Below are 25,172 nucleotides of genomic sequence, written 5' to 3'. Positions count from 1 at the left end.
GAACCCACTTGCCTTTGGGGTTCGGCTGAGGTAGTGCATATGGGCGAGCGCCTCAAAGCTTGGCTGTGCCTCGAGCATTTCACAGGCGGCAACATACCCCAAGGTATTAACCTAAGAATTTGGGGCATGTTACTAGACACCCAATTGGTATCCGTCTAAGATCCTCTCCACGGTCGGATAAAGAGGGAATCTGAGACCAGCTTGGATAGCCGATTCATAGCAACCAAAGCATTCGTCCCCATAGCTAGACCCCTCAGGCTAGACTATAGTGTCCACAGAATCAAGGACACTAAGAATTATGCCATGGCCCATAACATGGTAAGCCCTGAACTTCCCCTCCTTGTCCTTCAACGCTTTTTGCTTCCCGGCCGGGGCATGGTGGAAGTAGGCGGCATACTAATCTCGGCATCGAGCCGAGTCATCAGCCAACCCCTCACCCATTTAAATAGAGAGAGAGTCTCTTACTATCTCTAGTCGAGGGAGCCTGTCCTTAGAGTCATCGGAGGCTTAGCAAGAGGTAGATGACTCAGAAGCACCGTTAGAGCTCTCGGACTCTGAGTCCAAATTGGGGGCCTGATGGCTTGGGCTAGCAGTTTCCTCCCCCAACTCCTCATTCGAAGCCAGATCAACCGGCTAAGAGACATTTTGTTGTATCTCATTGTCAAACTCCTCCAAAATTGAAGAGCCCGGGGTACTAGGAGGACTAAGCGGATGGTAGGAAACCTCACTTAAAGGCGCCCTAAAGGAGCCGTTATAATTTTTAACTCTGGCTGTTCTCTTCATTCTGACCATTGGGTCCTGCACAAACACAGAGTCGGTCAGATTCAGAGAAGTTCACAAAGGGGAGTCCAAGAATAAGCAGTCGACACTCCCTGTTCTAGATTCAACCGTCCCCGGTGACTATCTGATCGCTAACCTAGGCCGTGCCATGCGCGTTTGGGAAACCATTTTCAAAAGGAAAAAAGAGAAAACTAAAATAATAAGAAAGGAAAACAGATGGTTACCTTACGAGTGAAGGTGCGAGAGCCGCTTGAAGAGACATGGACGTCTGCTGAAAAGGCGGACTAGGTCACGAACGGCGGATGCTTTCACAGAAAAGGACAAATTTTCAAAGTCAAAGATTCTCTCTTAAACATTTTTCGTAAACGTGCGAAAATGAGGGGGGTCAAAGGCTAATTTATACAAAAGGTGAAAACCTAGGGTAAAACTCTAATTTTTACTCAGGAAAATAGTAAAAGCATGCTCTAATGCATGCGTGACACATGTCACAGGGCCCACGTGGCATGCCACGTCCTCCCTGTAAGGGGCAAATGATTTAGGTATTTCTACCCCACCACGTGGACCTAAACGAGCCCAACATGTGTCACCCCAGGGAGAGCTCAAAGTCGACCAACTAGGGCATGACACGTGGTAGGCGGATATTTGGAGGGGAAATGGTGGCCTTCAAGGCCTAAATTCCTAGAGAGCCGAAAAACGACGCAGCCCAATCACTCCTAGGTTTCCGTAACCTAGGACAAGGACACACATTTCTAGGACCCTATAAACAGGGAGATTCCCCCATTTATTAGGGTACCTTACAATCATTACATTATTTATTATTCTCGAAAACAAAGAAAACACCTAATCTCGGAATCTGAGAAGATATTTACTTTTCGCACGTTTTTACTCTGATCCCATACTAACCTAACCGTCGGAGGCAGATCTCCGAACATCCGGAGTTCCTTTATTTTGCAAGTACAGGCGGCTTAAACCCAGTCTGTGAGGTATAACTCTCCCGAGTGACACAAAAAACCCCAAAACGGATATAGTTAATTTACGGTGTTAATTTTAATAAAAACCTATTCACCAATCGGAATGCTTAAGCCTTTTCGTTATTATTCTAGAAAAGTTGCGCATATGAAATATGTCAAAATAGATACAAAAACCGCCTTCCTAAAATAGAATTTTGGAAGAGACTATGGAAATAGTCTAAGGGTTTTGAAATTCTAAATAATGCTATATTTGAAAGCAAGCTCAAGAAATCCATTACGGGATTGACAGAAGCATTGCATGTAGGAATTGGAACGTGTTTTGTCATAAAGTTAATAAAAGGTTTGGCTTATGAAGAAACATAAAAATTCTTATGGACAAGAAGTTTAGTGGGAGCAAGAGTCAATCTTGTAAGGTCCAATGAGAAATTTACGAACTCTATTGTGAAATGACTATGAAATGCTAAATGTTTAGATTTGAAAGTATTTTATAAAATGGACCGAGCAAAAGGCGATTCTTAGTACATATTGGGGATTCAGATCTATGGTATACACTTAATAAAATGTTTAAACGAGTAAAGGAATTTGCCGTGTTAAACATGAAGGACATGGAAAGGCAGGCTTTCGACCCATATGTATAAAACTAAGAAAAATGTTTGAACTAAGTATAACCTAGGCTAATACTAAGTCAAACAAGAAAGACTCTAGTAGAGACTTTCAACCGTATCACATAGCAAACAGTTTAGCAGGATTCGGTGAAACTGGATGAGCTACATTACTTCAAAATTGGCCAAAGAGACCATATAAAAATGGCCAAAGAAACTACCTTAGGGGTGGTCTCTAGCTCACAGGTCTCTATGGCCTAACAGACCTTTTCATCAAAAGTGGTCTCTTGATTTTAAAAGAGAGACCACTTATTTAGAATAGGTGGTCTCAGTTTTTGAAAAAATTGAGACTACCTATTTCAAATAGATTGTCTCTTTTTCCTTTTTTTTTTTTGTAAAAAAAAAAATTATTTTAATATATACGATTTCAATTATTACCTTAAAAAAAATACGAGTATACAATTTCAATTAAAAAAAAACAATTCATTTACACTAAAAGTATACAGAAAGTTCATACAAAGATAGTACAAAACCAATAAAAAAAACTCATTTATACTGTAGTACTATCAATATTCTATCAAAAATTATACAAAAGTAAAGTCATAGTAAAAAAACTAATTAATGCTAGAACCAAGGCCTTCTAAGCATATCTTGTGTACTAATCTCACGCCAACCGTATAATTCATTAAGCAACATAATTTTTCAAAGATATTAAAAATTAGCAGACAATCATAAAATAAATAAATAAATAAATAAATAAATAAATAAATATATATATATATATATATATATATATATATATATATATATATATATATATATATATATATATATATATATATATATATATATATATATATATATATATATATATATATATATATATATTATACAAACATTGAAATTAGGAATTACATATACAAACATATAAATTAAATACTTAAATGAAAACAAAAACATAAACAAAAATGAAGCTAAACATCTCAACCCTGCGATTAGCAACAACAGAACAATCTCCCACTCCCACCAATAAAAGAGAGACCATTTATTTAACAAAAGTGGTCTCCCTTCATTTTCATCCCCTTAGATTGTACTCTAAGAGACCATTTATTTGAAATATTGAGTCTCTTGAAACAAAGAGACCATTTATTTAATTAAATGGTCTCTTATTTAAGGTCTCTTTGAGCAATTTTGTAGTAGTGCTAAAGGCCACATGAATGGGATCGATTTGCAAATAGTTTTGCAATTAAATCCATCCTTAATAAACAATATGGAATCGTCACACGACTTACATGCTTAGAGGAAGTGAACTATGAAATATCAATCAACTTGAATTTAAGTAATGGATCGTTAGATTATGATCAAGAACATCCAAAGTACTTGGATGAGTAAAGAGGATGAGTTCTTGATGCATGGAAACAAATATAATTTGATTATTGATGATGCGAGCACAATCTTGACAAGGATTAGTTCCTTAACAGGAAAGCCATTTATAAACACGAGCTTAGATGCATCATGTCTAGAGAATGGTGACATAGACAAGCATCCTTGTGTAACGTGCGGAAATTGAAGGTAAATTTCCATGGTCGCAAGTGATTAGGGTATTTGTAGACACCTGATTGTGTCTCCCAAAAAACAAAACTCAGTAATGAGTACCTTTCACATCATTGAATATCAAACTAGGTGAAATGTTGAAAAATCTCGTGAATTATTCTGTATTCTAAAATGTTTTAACAAAAATAATTCATTTCTGTTTTCGAAAATCATTCACTTCGTATTCTATTTAGGAAAAACGTCCAATCCAATTTATTTTGGTCCATAATCTGGGTCCAATAATTATGTAGTTGGATGGGGTTGAAAAGACCTTTCCAACGATATATTATAAGCCCAATTCCGAGTTATAATGAGGAATTTATGGCCAAAATACTAAATTGGTCCTAAATGAGTTTTATGGGCGGCCCAATCATCATGTGGAGGATCCATTAATTTTAATTGTATTCCTAAAATCATTAAGATTTATATTAGTCTTCTAGAATATTCTGGAAGGTTATTTTGGGTTCTAAAGGGATTAGGATTGATAATTATGATTTGATTTTGAAAAGATAAAGAATTCTATTTAGAATAAAACAAGTGTTTTTAAAAGATTAAATCCGGTTTGATTAAAGATAAGTACGGACTCTAAGTAACCTAATTCATCGCGTCATGATGGGCTTATCGCCATGTGATAGAGCTAGCGCGTCGCTATAGCCTAGTCGATTTTACTTCCTGATTGAAATTTTTCCTTCATTTCCGAAACACATATGTGTTCTTCATGTGGCCTTAGCCCTTGGGAATTTACGATCCATCTACCCAATCGAACGCTCCGTATAACGAAGGGTACATCCAAGTTTGTGAATTCACCTAACCATGGAATCAAGTTTAACTTGCGGGGCCCCATCCATATGAGCCAACCCTTACAAAGGTATGGCTTCCACGTGATGCATCTAGACTCATAACCATGGACCCACTTTGACTACCATAATCCTTGAACTTTACAGAAATAGAGCCATGGTTAGGTTGCAAACTCATTGCATCATATTGTGACTATTTGACTACTTGTGCATTTACTTATGCATAGCCTATGTGTGATTAAGCTAACCGTTTGTTTGACTTGTGTTTAATAAAAATTCTAAATAAACCGATTAATAAATTTGGATTATTAATCTAATAATACTTGATTTAACATGACTTAGCACGACTTTAGGTTCACCTTTTTCAAGCAAAACACTGGAAATAGGTTCAAATTGGCGTTTCAATGATGACAAGGAAGTTTGGCATGTGACGCGAAACTTTAGGGTCCATCCCGACGCAATAGTAATATCGCGCCACAATGGCTCTGTTGCGATGCGCTTGCTCTGTCGCGACGCGACAATACTATTGGTCACGGGACGGTCCAGTTTCTTGCTCAAGTCTTCGTGTTGAGTCTAATTGGTTAATTAATTAAATAAATGCGTCATAATCTAGTCATTAATCGAGTTTAGGCATATAGTCCCATGGTCTTACATAAGTGTCAAGCATATCACATTCACTCACTAATCAACAGCACACACTTTGTATATAAGTTTCACCATTACCATGTCTAAGAGTCTCGTGTGCGCGTTTTCCGTCATTTTTTTAGGGGGGTAAGTCGGATATTATATCCTCCCAACATAATTATGTTGTTTTAAACAATAACTTGATTCCAAAATATGCACCCATTTTTTGCTTTTTTTTCTATTTTTTTTTCTATTTTTTCTATTTTAAACCTATAGAAGTCAAACTCAATTTGAGTCAAGTCATTAAGTCAATGGTTTAATATTTCATCACTTGGTCAAGAAGAGAAGAGCGTTTAATCAAGGATAACACGTTCGTTCAAGTTTTACTCTTCGATAAACCAATCCAGCACAGAAGAAAGTTTGTGATCATGGCTACTAAATAAGAAGTTGATGAGATGAGGTAAAACATCACTAACCTTACTGAGACGATGAAGACTCTTGCTCTTCAAGTCAATGACCCTGCCAGGCAACTTCAGCTTGAGCGTATGGAAGAGAGCCTCAACAAAATTTCAAATGATTACAAGTTTTAGGAAATTAGTTCACAAAGGATCTTAGAGGAGAAGGAACTAATTCCACATAAATTCAATGGCAATGATGTCCCTAAGTTCAAGCCCACTGATAACCCCTACTTTCACTTGAGGGATTTTGAGACCATAATGAATATCAAGGCAATTGACAAGAAGATCTTTCCTTCGCTTTTGTCACTATCACTTGAAACCGTTTGTCAACAATGGTTTTCCTCTCTAGACAAGGAGAAGTATCTTCTTGGGAAGCTATTACAAACGCTTTCATAGATAGGTAGAAGTGCAACATATAAGTCGAGACTGACCATAAGGAACTTGAGATGCTGAAACAGAAGGAAAATGAGGGGTTCACTTCCTTCTTAAATAAGTGGAGGGAAACTTCCGCGAAAATGGTTGAGGTCCCTATTAAAAAGGAATTTGTAACGATGTCCATCAAGAACCTCCAAGAAAAGTATTCAAAGCACCTGAAACACCAATGAAACTTGAATACTTTCAAGCCCGTCTACAACGTAGGTATCGATATTGAGGACGACCTTACAAAACAAAAATCTACTAACAATAATAACAACGGTGGCTGGAAATGAATGAAGAATGTTAGCACTTTTGACTTGAATGAGGTTGTTGCTGTGAACAATCAAGGACAAAAGAAGCCGTTTAGGAGAAACTTCATGCCTATTGGCATGAGTTATGAAATGGCATTCGATCGCCTTCATGCTAAAGGACTCATAACTCCCATTGGACCTATGGGCGATCCACCAGTCGAAAGGAGGAAGGCTAATTGGAACCCCAACATGCACTGTAAGTATCACCAAGGTAGGGGCCATCCTATTGAATATTGTTGGAAGTTGAAAGAAGCCATTCAAGATTTGATTGACTGTAAAAAAACTGTCATTGCCTCTTGCTAGCAAAAAGCCAAGTATTAATAATACTCCACTTTCAGATTCCTTAGCAATTTCAGATGAGGAAGACCATGTTGACCCATCACTCCTCATCAAGCCGATTTAAGAAACTCATGTTATTGAAGAAGAGGAGGAAAATTTCTTCGATGCCATGAGTCACTTTCCCCAAACTGAGGAACTCGTCTTTAGAGAAGAGGTATATTTCCTCATGCATATGGTAGGCGAGTTAATGAAGCTGCTCCACGATACCATCAGGCAAATAAAATTAGCTGAAAATATAGGCGCTTCGTTGAAGAGATGATGCCCACTAGAACCATTGAAAGAAAGCCATTTACTTTTAATGTGGTCACACCTCCCTAAAGGAATGACAAAGTCTATACACCTATTGGGACTTCCTGCGAAAAAAATGTTAAAAATGCTCTTCGAGAATGGAAAGATCAAACCTCTCGAGCCAAGACAATTTGAATCATTGAAATGAACGGACAGATTTTATCGTCCATACCATCAATCTGGAGGACATATCGTAGAGCATTGCTTTAAATTTAAGGATCTCATCCAAGGATTCATTGACAGTGGAAGGCTCGTTCGAGCTAACCCAGAAAAGGATGTGAGTATCAATGGATTTTAAGAAAGTGATGGCGAAGATGTCTACCTTAAAGATATAGTGGAAACCCCACTCTCCACAATCTATCCCGTCGATGACGTTTGGGATGAGGAAGATTCATCCATAGATGTTCTAACAAGATTGGGGAAAATGCAACCTCCCGTCATAATCATCCTATCCCTACCACTTAACAAGTCCCAATACCACTTATAGAAGACAACGATGTTGTCAAACAACTTAAAAAAACTAAGGTTGAGATGAACGTTTGGAAGCTATTAGCCACATCCCACAAGCATAGGCTAGCAGTAATAAACGCTTAGGCTAAAGTAGGGATAGATTTAAAAACCACTCCTAAGGGATTAGCTAACTTTCTCACTAGTGATCTTCCTAGTCCCATTAATTTGATCACCTTTTCTAACAAACATAAGAAGGCCTTGAACCTCACAGTAATTTGTAAAAGGATGAACGTCCCAATGACTTTGGTAGATAATAGGTCGGCGATTAATGTTTGCCCATTCCAAACTGCAAGAATGTTGGGAATAAAAGAGGAGGACTTGTCTCCATCAACACAAGGAATAAGAGCCTATGACAAAACTCGTCGTCAAGCTCTTAGGACCATCACTAAAATGTTACGGCATGAGTCACCGAACATGCTACTACCTTTCAAGTACTAGATATCAAAGCCTCATTCAACTTATTGTTGGGATGCTCTTGGCTTCATGACCTTAAGGTCGTCCCTTCATCACTCCATCAACAAGTCAAAGCTATAGTTCGAGGAAATCCTGTCACAATCAATGCTTCCCCCATGAGAATCAAAGTGGTAGATAAACCTATTATAAACGTAGAGCACGATGAAAATGATGAAGACTTATGGAGCTTTAATAAAGAAGAGTTCTCTCTAATCGAGGAAGATGAATAGACCCCTCTTCGCTACGACCTCAATTAAAATATGACAATCAATGCTATTCTCATGAGACAAGGACACTGTCCTAGAATCATAGGAAAGAAGAAAGGAATAGCAAAGAAAATGGAGCTACCTGGCCTCCCTAAAATAGATACTTTTGGACTTGATTTCGAACCAACTCCAAAGGATCTTAAGTGAGCCCGGGAAAAGGTTAATGCACGGAGAAACACTCGTACCCAGAAAAAGCCAATCCCAATGGATCTCTACCCTCTCACCCTAAATGGACAATTTATAAAAGAGGGGGAAGATTATCCATGCCACGAATTCCCTAAACCCTTTTTCAAAGATGGGATAAGACAACCAGGGTTCGAAATATTTTTAGATTGCAACTTCTTAGAAGAGATCCCAACTCCTATCCACAAAGAGCAAGCACCTCCATGCTTCGACTTAAATGTTATGGGTCTCCTCTTTTGCTACGAAATAAATAAGCCTAAGCGTGTTGATGACAACTATGCACTTATCCAAACGGTGTTGTAACATGAAAACTTTGACCCCTCGAAGCTCATTACTCCGGCAGAAGGATTAGTTAAAGGATGGAGAAAGACCGTGAAGATGACTACAACAAGTGGAAGAAGAATCTCCATCACCATAGGACAAGGACCAATGTTCGATGAATTTGAATCTTTTGAGTTTGAGTCTGTGTCTGAATTTGAGTCTTCTGTTATCGAGTCTTCTAAGTCTCCTATAGTTGCACCTCCTCCCATTTTTCCTAGTTTTGAACATACTCCTAGGATAGTCAGTAGCCAAGTCCCAACGAACATTTCTCTCTTTGATGTAATGGTTTCAGAATTTAATAATATGTTTTCTTCCGCTTAATCCTCGTGTCATTCTCTTACCCAAGATTACGAGCATTGCTTTGCTAACAACGAAAATGATAAAGAAATAATTAAAGTAGTGGAAACACTTGAAAATAAAACACCGATAATTGAGGATACCGAAACGGTTAATATCTCGAAAGATCTAACTATTAAAAGAGATGTTAAAATTGGTTTAACTCTTAATAAAGAAGAAAGAACCGATTTAATTGATCTATTAAAAGAATATATCGATGTATTTTCCTGGTTGTAGACATCTACTTTTGGCCTCCTATTCTCACCGAAAGTGATATGACGATAAATAAAAACATCTTTGTGTTGGATCAACATGAAGAATACTTATGGACTACTGATTAAGTCACAAGAGTACAAAACAACTAGCCTGACCTATAACAAAATGAACTAAAGTCCAATTAGCTAAGCCTGATCTATAATTAGGCTTAAACCCAAAGTTGAAACCTAATTTTGACGGACTTAGAGGCACCTAGGTTCAAAACTGAAGCTGCTGCAAGAAAATCCGCGCGCATCTCAATGAGTCGCGCTGGTATGGCGCGCAAAACTCACAAGGTTGTGCGTGACACCCAGCGCAGCCTGTAGTGGTGCGTTCAGGAAAGATTTAGAATTTCGTGAAAATACTGAATCAAATCATACCATAATACCGCGTGCATGAAAATTAGTTGCGCTGCCCCTGGCAGCGCATCTCAATCACTTGCGCGCAGCAGGCGCGCACGACCCTTCAAGATGCGCGCGCCACCTGCTGCGGCTGAATGTTCAAAACCCTAAAGGCACTCATTCCCTATAAATAGGAGCTTAATACGAATCTTAAACAGAGAAAAATTAACCCGAAACACTGGCAGAAACTTTGTGAACTTGTGTACTATCAACCCTCTTGTCCTAGACACTCACCCCTCTTATTACTTATCCTTACGGTGAAGGTTCCTAAACAAGACGGAGTCCATAAGTGTTTTAAACGAAGATCTAGCAAAGAAAAGTGGTTAGTTTCCTGAGCACTTAGACGAATCAGCCTTCTTTTTATTGTTTAAACATTTGTAATTAATTAATTAGTGTTGTTTGATCACTTTTAATAAACTCTTAATTAATCCATTTCATATAGTATTCTAGCGTTAATCATATTAAAATTGGAATAATTAATAGTTGTTTTATCACCTATGCCAAGGAAAATCTTGTTTTTTGTTCCTTTTCACGAATTTGAATGAAATAAAGAATAACAACTTTGCAATGTAATTCCTATGTGATTCAATGCTTGTAAATAAAATCAACTAACTTAGTTTTAGGTATCACGTCGCATATATTGTTTGGTGAAGAAAGTGTGAAATAGGAAGAGCTAGTAGAGACCGCACTAGGGCTAGAATATCGATTCTTCCCTAAAAGGAACGTTATTGTAGTACAATCGCTCCCGAACTCATTTCTGGTACATGTAGACCAATTTGAGCATGGGTAAGCTTATGATTCGTGCTAAATATCCCTTGAAATGTACTTGGGAGAAAGGCATGAACGAAATTTATGAGTTTTCTTAAATATCACTAGCGACTCCTTACCAGTTTCTTACAAAAAAGCATAATGATAGGACCAACTCTAATTCAAGGTCCCCCAAACAGTTAGGAATTCGAATCCTAATACACCCTTCAAAAGTGTAAAGTCCTAGGCTTTTAAAGGGCCATGGGAATAAAGAAGAAGGATCCCCTACGATGGGCACACCCTCCTTACAGTGGCGACTCCACTGAGAACTTAGTGGTTACAAGATTAGTTTTTAGTTATGGTCCATGGTTTCCAACACTAGGTTGCCTATGGGTTGTAACGGGTACTAACTTGGATAATCTATAGTTAGCGAGCAAGACTTGAATGCATAATATCTTCTTTTTTCACAAAAGTAAAAACCAAACAAGCAACATTGCATCATGCATAATCATAGCACACTATAACCCTTGGGGATTGGCTCATGGACTAGGGGTCTCCAACACTAGGCTTCTATCCCAAAATCAATAACAATCATTCCACCCATATCACCAACAAAAGTTTAGGAGGACTATGTCATGAGTCAACACGTTGAGTGATTGATTTGTGCATTGTTTCTTAAGATATGGTACCTTTGGACACCCATGCTTCGACCTTAGAAAGGCATTATGTGGATAAATGGCTTATTGTATGCATACATGATTACATGACTATTTATGACGTGTATAGGATAGCTTTTAGTTTTGGTTTAGGTTCCCAATTGCGAAGTAGTCCCTTCGTAATTTTGAGTCACATTCGAAGGGTATCATAAAAACAAAAATATAAAAATAAATCGTCAAAAAAAGGGCAAAAAAAAAAGCAAACAAACTGCTCAAAAAAAAAAATTGCACGATCAGGTGGCACGCTGTAGACACCCAAATGTGTCTCCCCAAAACCAAACCCAGTGATGAATACCTTTTGCGTCGAATGATAATCGAACAAGGTGAAAGTGTGAAAGGTCAAGTGTTGCGGTTGGTTTTTATTAAAATTCTTTCTTTCTGTTTTCGAAAACAACTCTATTTTATGAAAACAGCCAATCCAGTTTAGTTTGGTCCACGAAAAGGATCCAATAATAGTGTAGTTGGATGGGGCTTGCAAAGAGCTTTCCAACGATATATGATAAACCCAATTCCGATGAATAATGAGGAAGTTATGGCCAAAATACTAAACTGGGCCTAGTTTGATCTTTACATGCGGCCCAATGATCTAGGGGAGGGCCCAATGTTAATTATTAATCCTAAAGTTATTAGAATTGATTATAGTCTTCTAGGATTCTTTAGAAGGTTCTCTTTAATCCTAATAGAATTAGAATTAATAATTATATTTTGATAAGTTTTATTTGGAATAAAATATTATTTTATGAAAAATACGATTTCAGTTTTCATACGGACTTTACAAATCAATTTTGATTCATATGTGGACTCCGTGTTTGAAAACGGGTAAAAATCCAGGTTGTCGCCAAACGACAGGCCTGTCGCCTAACGACAGAGTTTGTAGCCACGCGACAGATCTTGTCGCCAACCGACAAGGTCGGTTTTGCAGCGACAGAGTGGAGTTTTATTCCTTATCATATTCTACCTATTTTCGGACTGTTTTCTTATTAATAGGGTCCTGAACCTCCGTTTTTATTAAATTCACAATCAATAATTTCAATCATCATCTCTCTCTAAAGCTAGAAGCTTTCTCTCTCTATTCTTTTTCTAAATCTTCCCTCTTACAAAATTCCGCATTCACGAGATCTAGACACACCTAGCCAAGTTCGAAGTTGCCTTTGCCCTAGACGTAAAAGGTTATAATTTCTGAGGGTTTGGTCCTTAATCTCTATTTCAATTATTTAATTTAATTGTTTGTTTTATATTTTCCTTGAAGTTACTAACGCGTGTATTTTTTTATTAGAAAGAGGCACGAGGCATCAAAGTATGTAATCTTATTGCTCTATTCTTGAAGAAAGCATGTTTAAATTTGTTTAATTCCTAGTATCATGTTAGGATGTTATTATTGCTTTCTAGTATCATGTTTAGGGTGCCTTTTACTCTTTTCTAATATCATGTTAGTACCATGTTAGGTTTAAAGCTTTATTGCTTAGTGACATGCTAGGATTTGTTATTAATCTTGTTAGTATCATGCCTAGAATCTTGCTAATAATATTATGCTTTAACATGATTATCATAATTATGATTATTATGATTTATTGTTATTATGTTGCTTATTTATTGTTATTGCTTGATCACGCCTTTTATGTATGTTTAAAGGGAATTTGTGCTTGTAATCACGCTTAATAAGATAATTAATAATCTTGTTTAGACTAATTTGATTATAATTCAAGTGATCGCCAATAATAGTTTTATTTGTGCATTAAGTTCAACCAACATAGATAAACAGGTTTAGGATTAATCTGTGGATTGCATGTTAGTCAGAAAGCGCACACGAATACGAGAAGAATAAAGTAGAGGCCTATTATTAGGGCACGTTCAATCTCTTTTAGGTTGGATTTGTACCCTCATCCCCGAACCCTATTTAATTCAAGACCTTTTGGTGTTGACGATCTCCTGGATCGTAAGGGGTATAATCTTCACCTTGTGAACAGTTTACAAGTTCCTAAAACTTGTTGGCAACTCTTTTGCTCTAGCTTCCTTCCCTTTGGACGCCACCGAACTTAAATGTATGATCACAGTGGGGTTCAAGTTTAGGTTAATGGCTTGAAATATTCCCTACACACGCGCAACTCATTGAGTTGTACAACCACACCCAGCGCATGTACTAAGGCTGCACACGCCATCAGCGCGCAACCTAGTTCCTTGCGCGCGCCTTCTGTTACGAAGCCATTTTGATTCTACAAGGACAATTGGCTCGTACAAACAATATCATTATTAATGAATTGTTAAAAGGCGATGTTATCCATTCGAACATTTTGCGTCTTTCCTTCTTTCTTTTTTCTTCCACTTCAAAACTAGTGTATCAATTTTCTTAACTCTTTGTACTTCCTTTACGGCCGGTTTCCAAGCTTGGGAACGAAGATTCCCGAGCGCTCGCATTCTACGTTTACCATCAAACAATTCACCCCTTTCAAACCACTTCCCTTCGACAACCCACTCTAGTCCAACAATGATGTCAGCCATAGAGCAACTCCAAGAAGAGATTTTTCGCTTAAGTGAGAAAAAAGCTCAAGAGGTCGAAGAGAGAAGAATTAAGAAACTCAAAAAAGTTGAGAAGAAAAATGCCGAAACTTTGGCTTTGTAACAAAACGTGGATGAATTATCCATGCGAGAGAAGTCGTTAGAGAAGCTTGTTCTTTATTCTACGATGGGGAATAAGTACTTTGACGCAGAAAAGTTTGCTCCCCCTACATGACTCACTTTACTAGAAAAGTTCATAGCCACGGACTTACCAATATTTAAGGTGACCAATAATCCAAAAACTCATTTAGTGAGTTTTATTGGCACCATAGCTTTAAAGGGAGTTGATCCTAAACTTTATGCTTTGACATTTCCTTTATCTCTAGACCCAGCCATAAGAGAGTGGTATTATGGGCTAGAGGCCAAATTCAAAACCACATGGGACGATGTATCTCGGCTTTCATCACTCAATATGAAAGTAACGTAGAGTTTAAATCAACTTTACATGAACTTGAAATGCTCAACCAAGGTGACGACGAAGGTTTTCTTGCTTTCTATGGTAGATGGCAAGAAAAGGAGGCCCATCTTGCTCAAAGGCCACTAGAAATCAAGTTGGTACAAAAATACATTGATAATAATCATGAAAAGTACAACAAACATCTACGCTACCTTGGTCTAGACATTTTTCTAAAGGTCTATTCTATGGCTACTAGGATTAAAGATCATGAAAAATAACTACAAAAAGGGGAATAATAACACTTCATCCTTTATTGATGTATTTGCGACTTCCATGCAATATAATATCACAATGCAACATAATGATCCTTGAAAAAGGTGGGCAAGAGAAAGAAAATTTACACCATTTCCTGTGAGTTATAAAGAATTACAGGAAAAACTAACTAAAAAAGGATTGCTTACACCAACAGGGCCAACGTAAATCCCCTCCCCGGAAAAGAGGAATTCTCAAAGGGACGACAATGCCTATTGTGCTTATCATCGAGGTGTTGGATATGATACTAAACGTTGCTTTGTCTTGAAAAAAAATGTTCAAGATTTAGTAGATGATGGGAAAATTCCCACGCCTAAACCCAATAATAATATTTCCCCATTATGAATATTTCACATTGATGATGACAATATTAGAAGTGTGATGAGTGTAATTTATGGCACATATTTAGCCTCTTTTAGGATGGATATTAATTTCTTTTATAGCTCCTTTATCTCTTTTTCTTTAGTTTTACTTGTTATTTCTGTAGTTTATGCTTTCCTTAGCCGTTTTCTCGTTTTCTTGCATTTCTTAGTTTATTTTGTTTTTCTTCTTTTATTTGTTTGCTTTTCTTTGGTTTCAGTAGATTGGTGATGTTCAGGATGCTCAATGGCTTTTTCTTGAGATTGTAAGGCTCAAGGTGCAAGTCGGTCTCTCCCTTTGAAGCTCAAATGTCAAGGAGTGCAAAGTCCAAGTCCTCTAGGCCACGTTGTCAAGCTGCGTTGGCATAAAAAATAGTGTTCAACCCACAGTGAAGGTGATTAGAGGTGAATTCTAGGTCGTTTAAACTAAAATTTCTCCAATCAGACTAAATTTGTAACCAAACCTACACCTAGTAATAGGGCAAGTTCGGGTCGAACAACTAGGAATGGGGGGAAGTTAGCTATTGCCAAAGTCAAGCTATTTCGAAGTATAAGAGGTAGTGTAGGTTATCTAACTCCACTAAAAAAAATAAAGTAAATCACAACATAAATCAATATATCAAACACTAGGTATTTAGGATCCACATGCACTTGCAATGAACACACAGTAATCAAGTTTGAGATTGATTAATTCGAGTATTGCGAGGGAAGATAGACAATGCAATCAAAAGAGCTCGACAAGCTATCTCCTAGAGGTCTAACTAGCGCCAACTACGAGAAACTCTAACTAGGAACACTACAAGAAAAAGGCCTGTTTTCGACAGAAAATGTCCCTCGCTGAAACTCGAATTTCCGTCGCAAATAAAGTTTACGACGGAATTTCGTCGTGACGTTCCGTCGGAAAACCTTTCGTAGAAAAAAGTGGACTTTCCGAGGAAAATTCCGTCCGAAAGTTATTTTACGACAGATTTTCCAACGGACCCTGTTCCATTGTAAAGTAATTTGACTTTCATGTATGATCCGTCGTAATATTACGACGGAAAATTCCGTCGCTGGAAGGACCATCAACGACGGAAAAATCCGTTGCAAATGTAATATGTTACGACGGAATTATATTCCGTCGCTAGTTTACGACGGAAAATTCTGTCGCAAACTACCGACGGAATTATATTCCGTCGCAAAGTATTAAATGTGCGACGAATATTTCCGTCGTTAAGTTTCCTCCCAGCGACGAATTTTTCTCCCTTTTTCCGTCGCAAATGTTTTTTTCCGACGATATTTACATTTTTTTTCCGTCGCAAAAAAAATATTCATTTCAAAAAACCCTGGTAATTATTTCTAAAAAAAAACATCTTTAATAAACTATATTCCTACACCTAATACCTGTGAAAATTAAAATCATAATCGAATTACGGAAATATTAATATATATATTTCCACAAAAGCTATGCTACAAAACATATAGTAATTTTACAAAAGCGGGAACATAATCAAACGTTACATAAATTCAAATTAAGTACATGTACATATACATAAACCAAAGCTATGCTATACAACTGTCGGGGTACCTTGGCTTGCTCCTCCACTACTCGGGTCATCCCTGGGGTCTCGACGCTGAGGCTGAAAGGTGGAACATGTGTCGTTGTTTGCGAATCTACTCATGAACTCATTCCACCTCTCGTCGGCTCTCCTCTCCATTTCGGCCACATCAGCTTGAATTCGGGTTTGCATCTCAACCCTGGCTTGTTCATGTATGTTCATACCCTTACCACAATCCACCCAACTACACTTAAACAAAATAGTCTTATACTCTTTTTTTGGACCAGTGTAGACAAGTTCAATTATATCGTCTAGAATGCCAAAGTACTCTCCACCATCCTCACTAGACACACAAACACAATAATTCATCGCAGACTTGTGTTTTCCGTGGGAATGTGTATGGAAATTAAATCCACCAACAAAAATCTGCCTCCAAGTTCAAACACGCTTAAAAGGACGCATGCACAATGCTTGCAGGACATCCGAATTTGGTTTCTCTTCAACCACCTACTTAAGTCACAATTCAAGAATTAATTAAAGTGAATTGCAAGATCTAAAAGACATATTTGAAGAACTAGAACATTTCTATCACCTTATGGTGAAACCAATCGGAGAATTCGGCGTCACATTTCTCCATAACTTCTTCTCTACGCAAAAAAGGTCGGGTACTAAGAACGTAGTCCTCAAACTTCCTATTAAGTCAATGATACAAGAGAAATTAGTAATTCAACCATTTTAATTCTTCAGAACTATGAATAAAATTCAGTCCTTAACACGTATACCTTTCGTATTCACCAAGAATGCCGCATTTTCGTAAAACGAACAAATGAGCACACTCGAGTTCCTTTTCATCTAAATACCGAGTTTTACCCTCAGTTGAGACACGACCGCTATCCACCGAGAATAACTCTGGTAAGTCAGTGTTGTCTACTGTGGATTCCACGTCTACATTCACATTTCGACGAGATCCCGAGTTTTTGTGTCAACTGACGCCTGAAAGTAATTTGAGTAGAAGTTTGCTATCTCTTCAGTGTGATAAGCATTGCATATAAAACCTTCAACTCGAGCCTTGTTACCAATTTTATGTTTCAAGTGATTAAGGAACCAGCAATTAAATTAGTATAAATAATTGTGTAAATAGGTCATGACGATGAAGGGTTTGTATGAAAGAGGAAGTGAAAGGGACTTTGATTTAACTTTCGAAGGGACACATCCATCTATGTTGAATAGGACCACATAACTTGCCCTCATATGGCAAATGAATAGGTAAATGCTCCATGGAGTTGAAGAATGCAGGAGGGAACACCTTCTCAAGCTTGCAAAGGATTTCAGTTATGTTTTTCTCTAATCGCTCCATGTCACTAACGGTGATTGTGTAACAACACAAATCACGGAAGAATTGACTTCTCTCTGTAACAGCATTCCAAACATGGGTAGGGAGTAATTCCCTCAAAGCAGTGGGAAACAACCTCTCCTTGAACACGTGACAGTCGTGGCTTTTCATACCATGAAGCTTACAGGCTTGTAAATCTACGCATTTGCTCAAATTGGAGGCATATCCATCAGGAAAACGCAACTGTTTAACCCAGTCACACAACACTTTTCTTTGAGTCTTGTCAAGAGCGAATAGGGCTTTTGGCATGAACTCTTTTCCTCTATCGTCCTCCTGCAAATGAAGTTGTGGCTGTTTACAATATTTGGCAATGTCATTTCGAGCCGATGGCGTGTCACATGTATGCTTTTTAACATCCATTATGGTGTGGATTAACAGATCAAAGAAGTTCTTTTCAATGTTCATGACATCCATGTTGTGACAGATGAGTAGATGCTTCCAATAAGGAAGCTCTCACAACGAGGTTTGCTTGAACCACCCTTTTTTTCCTTTTTTGAGGTGTTTCAATGCCTCCGGCCCATCAGTTGCCTTTGGAAGGTGTCTCACACATTCCCACAATTCCTCACCTGACATGATGTGTGGAAGTGAACCCTTTTCGACTTTGTTTTTGCAAGATGCAGTTTTACTACTTCGAAAAGGGTGATCTGTTGGAAGGAATTGGCGATGGCAATCAAACCAAGAAACTTTACCACCGTGTTCAAGACAAAATGCGTTGCTTTTATCCATACAATAAGGACAAGCATTCTTACTCGTTGTGGTCCAACCAGACAACATACCGTAAGCCGAGAAGTCACTAAAGGTCCAAAGGATGGCTGCTTGAAGACTGAAATTTTGTTTCCTCAAAATGTCATAAGTATTTTCGCCTACTTCCCATAATTGTTTCAGCTCTTCTAACCAACGGTTGCATATACACATCCAAATTGCCCTTAGGGTTCTTAGGACTAGGAACGAGCAACGAAAGGAACATGAATTGTCTTTTCCTACACATTGAGGGAGGCAAGTTATAAGGGGTCAAAATGACAGGCCAATGGGAATATTTTCCCCCAAACTTACCATGAGGATCAAAACCATCTGAACACAAGCCAAGTCAAACATTACAAGGCTCACTGGAAAATTCTGGAAAGCAATTGTCGAGGTGTTTCCAAGCTTCACTATCACTAGGGTGCGCCATTGTTCCTTGAACTCGAGGATTTTTCGAATGCCATGTTATTTCCTCCGATATGTTCTTGGTTGCATAGAGCCTTTGCAATCTCGGTGTGATCAGAAAATAAATTAAAACATTCAAAGGCACTAAGCTACCTTTAGAAGTCTTCTTGTATCGGTCGCTACCACACACCCTACATGTAGATAGCTGAACATCATCCTTCCAAAACAGCATACATCCTTTCGGGCATGCATGAATCTTTTCATGAGGCAACTCCAACCCCTTTACAATCTTCTTCACCTCATAGAATGTGTCTGCCATATGGTTGTTGTTAGGAATCGCCTCATTGACTAAAGAAGCAAACCCATCAACACATCTATGGGGCAAATTATACTCGCACTTAAGACTAGTAATTCGGGCAGCCATCTTTAACACAGACAATGAACTCCCTTTGTATAATGGTTGTTCGGAAGCCTTTAACAAATCCAGGAAATGCTTATCTTGTGCATTAGGCTCCTCCTCTGCCTCTTCTGAATGCCCTTGATCTTCATTATGACCAAAAGCATCGAAAACCATTTAACAATATTCATTTGACGGTCCTTCAGGAACTCCCGGAAACCCTTCCCCATGACACAACCACTCATAGTAATTAGGTACAAAACCCTTGCGGTACAAATGAATTTTAACCGTTTTCGCATCCCAAAGCCGTTTTTTCTTACATTTAAAACATGGACACCTAACTTCATCCGGGTTGCTGCTCTCGGGATGATCTTCCACGTATTTAAGGAATTCATCTACCCTTTTCACAAATTCCAGATTAATAAAATGCCCAAACTTCCTTTCATACATCCAGCTATGTTCTGTTTGTTTCATGATTACAACTTCTACACAACTCACGAATATGTATAATCACATTAGTCACAATGCGTATTGAATATTCATTATCCTTCAAAATTTTACGAATATGAAAATAAGATTGCACATGATGTCCAAAGGTCCTTTTCACTCCAACCTAACCCATCCTTGGACAATTAATCTCACTAGCAAACGTATGCCAGATTATCAATTCTATGGAAAATCCGGCAGCATTTCCCTTAAGTTCTCCAAGTACACAATGTAGGCTATTAGATAACCCGTCATATGTACCTAGAGAACATTGTAAAAAATGACAAGCCGGGATATTCCCTAGAAAAAATAACAAGGCATACATTCACCATCTAAGTGAGAATAAACGTCCAAAGACAGTCCCAACCGGGGACTATCCAAGACATACTCCTAATGAGTATGCCTTGAACGGGTATCTAGGAAAATGATTATGCAAATGATTCATTCAAAAATATATAAAGTAATTATAACACGCTCATTTAAAAATATGCTAAGCAAATTAAATAATAAATAACACAACCATTATAAAGTAAAGAACACTCATAATTAAATTATAATAATCATTAGAGGTAAACCAAATATATCATAATCATAATTAAATTGATATAAACAATCATATATAAACAACTAGTATTCATAATTAAATTGATATAAACAATTATTAATCATTACATTAAACATTATATAAAACAAATATTTTTTACTAAATTAACTAACATACATTATATTAAACTAAACAAAACTAACATACATTATTAAATTATAATAAATTTAACTAAACTAACATACATTATTATAATAAATTAAACCAATGTAAACTAACATATCATGTCATACATTATTATACTAAACCAAACAAAATTAACATGTCATATCTTACATTATTATAAAAAACCAAACCAAACTAAACTAACATATCAACCATTATTATTTATTATAATAAAGTAAAGCAAACTAAACTAACATAAAATAAATACTTGAATAAACTAACATATATCTAAGTCACTAACATGCCAAGTATAAACTAAACTAAGAATTTTAGAAATTATAATGTCACTAACTTCTAGATCTGCACTTTTTATTGAGATTCAAAGCAAGGAAAAGATACAAATCCTACAAATAATAACAATTAAACCTTATTTAGGGTATAAAATGTCAATTTTTATTTTAAAAAAATGAATAAAAAAAAAAGAAAAAAAAATAAAGGAACACTTACCGGCGGGAGGATGAAGGTGGTGGTGGTTCTGGTCGGAGCAAGGAAGGTGGAGGAACCTGAAAAAAAGGGGGGGGGGGGGTGGTGGTTAGGGTTTAAACAAAAAATAAAAATTAAAACAGAAATTAAAAAAAATTAAACTCATCGGCGGCTGCCCGGCTTTTTGGAATGCCGCCGACGGGAAACACCTATGACAGGCGGCTGCTACAAGCTGGTGGTTGTTGTTCACACCCACCGGTGGTTAGTGGTGGCGTTTTTAAATTTTAAAAAAAAAACAAAACAAAACAAAACAAAACAAAACTTACTGACGGGGAGAACTACGGGAAGGCTGGCGATAGCGGGACCGGTGGCGGCTGGCGACGCTGGGCTCCGGTGTCGCAGTTTCCGGAGGATCTTCTCTCTCTTTCTCCCTTTCTTTCTTTCTCTCTCTTCCCCCTTTTTTCGATCTATGTCTGTCGTAAAACACAAGGTGCTTCAGCTTTAGTTTTTCGAAATTTTTCGACAGAAAAAATTTCTGTCGGAAAATTAAGTTCCGACGGAATTTTCCGTGGCAAATTAATTTACAACGGAAATTTCCGTCAAAAACAATTTTTTCCGACACAAAATATATTCCGTCGTAAATTCTGCGAGGGAATTTCCGTCGCAAATTAATATTTCCGACCGATTTTTACGACACACCTAATTTTGTCGTTTTATTTAAATTTTGCGACGGAATATCAGGTCCGTCGGCATAATTCCGTCGGAAACAAGCCTTTTTCTAGTAGAGGGAACATCACAAACCAAGCTCAATCGATAAATGTGAGCTACAAATCAATGGTCCTTATCAATGTAGACACACAATGCAATCTAGCATGAAGAACAAGGTTGATCACTCCTTCCAATCCATACACATTCACAAAATCAATCAACCAATTTAATCACAATGCTAAATTAATCAAATCCCTCCCCCCCCCCCATTTAGCTAATGATCCATCACTAATATTACATGCTTCACCACATCCCTAGCAAGCAAACTACTCACAATCCATTAAAGAAATCAAGAACAAAGCTATACTATTCATCAAATTCATTAACATCATTCCAATCAAACCAATTCAATCAAACAATCAATAAACTTGAACAATCAACAAAACAATTGAAATAAAAAACTGAAGATTCTTACAAACATGATCAAATCAAAGGAAATGTACTTGAATTCAAACCAATTGCAACTATCATCAATCATCAACCATCCATCTTCAATGTTTCTCTCTCTAAAATCTAGAGTATTTCTCTCTAAGAAAATCAAACCTAATTCTAATTCTAAGCTTTTTTCTCCTCTCCCATCTAAAAATGAAGAGAAAACTATAAATAGTAAAACTAACAAAGGAGAAAGTAGTTAGTCGTCCCAAAAGAACCCGTACAGGCGCGACCTTTACTTTGAAGATGCGCGGCCGCGAGAAAAAGGGTACGGAACAGGGGAAGTAGCAGGCGCGCCCGCGGTTGGGCACCACGCGGCCATGCCACTAGGCCGTGCGCCCGTGCCTAGGAGCAGGATAACTCTCTTCCCCTTCATCTTGATGCTCCTCGTGCGCACCACTTGGTGTGCTTGATGAACACAGAGCATGGCAGATCCTAAAACACCGTGATGGTGGGTTGAACACCAGAATTGGTGCCCCCACGACATGAATGCACGGCCTAAAGAAGCATGGAACTTGCACATCTCCAATCTTGGGCTTCAAATGGAAGACACTAAGCATCCCAATCAATGCAAAACTTGGGAAGAGACCTCGGGAACGTACTTCTCCTGAAAATAAAAGAAAACAAACAAATAAAGGGGAAAAAGGTGAAATAAACCAAGAAATGCATGAAAATGGAAAATCTACTAAGTAAAATGCAAACTAAAGAAATAAAGAGCAAAATTAAGGAAAAGGGAATAAAAAGGACTACAAAAGAGAATGAAAATCACTCTAAAAGGGATCAAATGAGTGCGATAAATGACACTCATTAGAAGGCCTTTGGAAACTGCCACCCCCAACATGTATCAAGTGGAGTGCACGGAAGAATCAATGGACGCACGAGAAAGTCCTCCCATGCTCCTAGGCGCGGGCGCGCAGGGCATGTTCTTGGCCTCGTAAGAATGAGGTCCGACCGTGCAGCTTTTCTACCCCTGTTCCGTACCCATTTCATTGCGGCCGTGCATGATGAGGAGAGGGCGCACCTATTGATGTTCTTTTTTGACGTGTAACTAACTTCTCCTTTGTTAGTTTTACTATATATTGATTTTTCTTCCTTTTAGAGGGGGAACGAATTTTAGATGAAGAAGATTTAGACTAGTTTTAGAGAGAGAAGCTCAAGATTTTAAATTTTAGAGGGAGAAACTTGGTAATTGATGATTGCTACATTTTGATCTTCATTCACTTTCATTTTGATCAATGTGTGGTAAGAATTCCTTTCTCTTTAATGCAATTTTAGTGTTTGATTTTTGATATATTGTTAAATTTCTTTAAATTGTTTGATTGATTGTTGATATTTGGATTGAAATGTTAATGATGAAATTGATGATTAGTTTAGTTATGCTTTTCAATTTTACAATGTTTAGTGTGTTGTTCATTTGATAGGGATGGGGTGAACCTGATGAGCATCATTTGTGGCGCTCAATAGAGTAGCTTTTAATTCCTTTTTCTACATTTTCTTTCTTTATTTTCATATAATCTTTCTAGTTTTATTTTATTTTCCGTCTTTATAACTCATTTTGGTTTTTCTTCAATTTTATGAGTTTTTTCATGATTTTTGTTCTTATTTAGCTATTTTAGTTTAGTTTCTATTCATTTTGCTTTCTCTCTTACTTTTACTTGAATTTTTGTTAGTGAAGTTTCAAAGTTTTATTTGCTACGCTCTCACGGTTGTGCCCTCATTTATTCTAGGTCATGAAAGTGCAAATATTTGAAGATCAAGGGCTGCCTTTCTCGCGGGAATCATCACGAGAGCGCCGACGATGGGGATGCACGAGAGCGTTTAGAGCATAGCTTCGCACAAGGATCTACGAGCGAGCAAGAGGAGCTTGCACGCCGCAACACCACGGCAAGGGTGCGCGTGCGCAGACCTCTCTGTGCGTGCGCGTAGACCCTGATGTGCGTGCGCATGGCAGGTGGTGCGTGCGCATGGCCCTGCTCCGAACCTCTTCGCTCGATTTATTATAAATACCCCTTGACTTTTCCTTTTTTAGGGGATGATGATTTCATATGTACTTGAGATTTTATTTCCAGAGTTAGTAGAGAGAGAAACTTTAGATTACTTGTTTTGTACTTTAAATTACATCATTGATCTTGGATATCTTCTTCAATCAATGAAAATTAGTGATAATTTCTTTCTTTTTAATTTACTTTTCACTACTACAAAAATTAGCAAAGAGACCTGTTGAAATATGCTTGAGAGACCTCTTCATAACGGGTCTCTATCTTAGGGGTCAATTTGATAAAGAGACCCGCTGTAACTTATAGTGCTTCTATTAGGTAAGTTAAGAAGTTGATAGTTTAGAAGGCGAAGAGACCCGTTATGTGAGGTAAGTGGTATGTTTAGCGGTATCAAACAGACATGTCATGTCAAATAACGGGTGTGTTTGTTCCCTACTTTTTAAAAAAAAAAAATAAAAATTATTTTTCGATTTGATTTTGAATTTTGAAAATTTTGTTATTTATGCTCCATAAAAATTGGCAGAAATTGCATATATTGTAAATTAAAATTGAATATATTGAAATTTACATAAATTATTATATCAAAAAACGTAAAATTGATGTGAATGATACAAAAAGATCATCCAACTAACATATAAAACTCCAACCAAAAACAATTAATTTACAATTATAATTACATCATTAAGGATTGAGTACTCCATTTCCTATCTCTGTTGACAATTTTGTGTGATCTGATGAAATCAAGCATATTTGACAAAACAAAAACAAAAAAAAAATCATTATAGTTAAGAAACATTCTACACTAGAAAACTTACTTGAAAACACATTCAA

The sequence above is a fragment of the Chenopodium album genome, chromosome 14 (genome assembly GCF_948465745.1).
Source record: "Chenopodium album chromosome 14, dcCheAlbu1.1, whole genome shotgun sequence".
Lineage (NCBI taxonomy): Eukaryota > Viridiplantae > Streptophyta > Magnoliopsida > Caryophyllales > Amaranthaceae > Chenopodium > Chenopodium album.
This window is presented reverse-complemented; position numbering follows the sequence as displayed.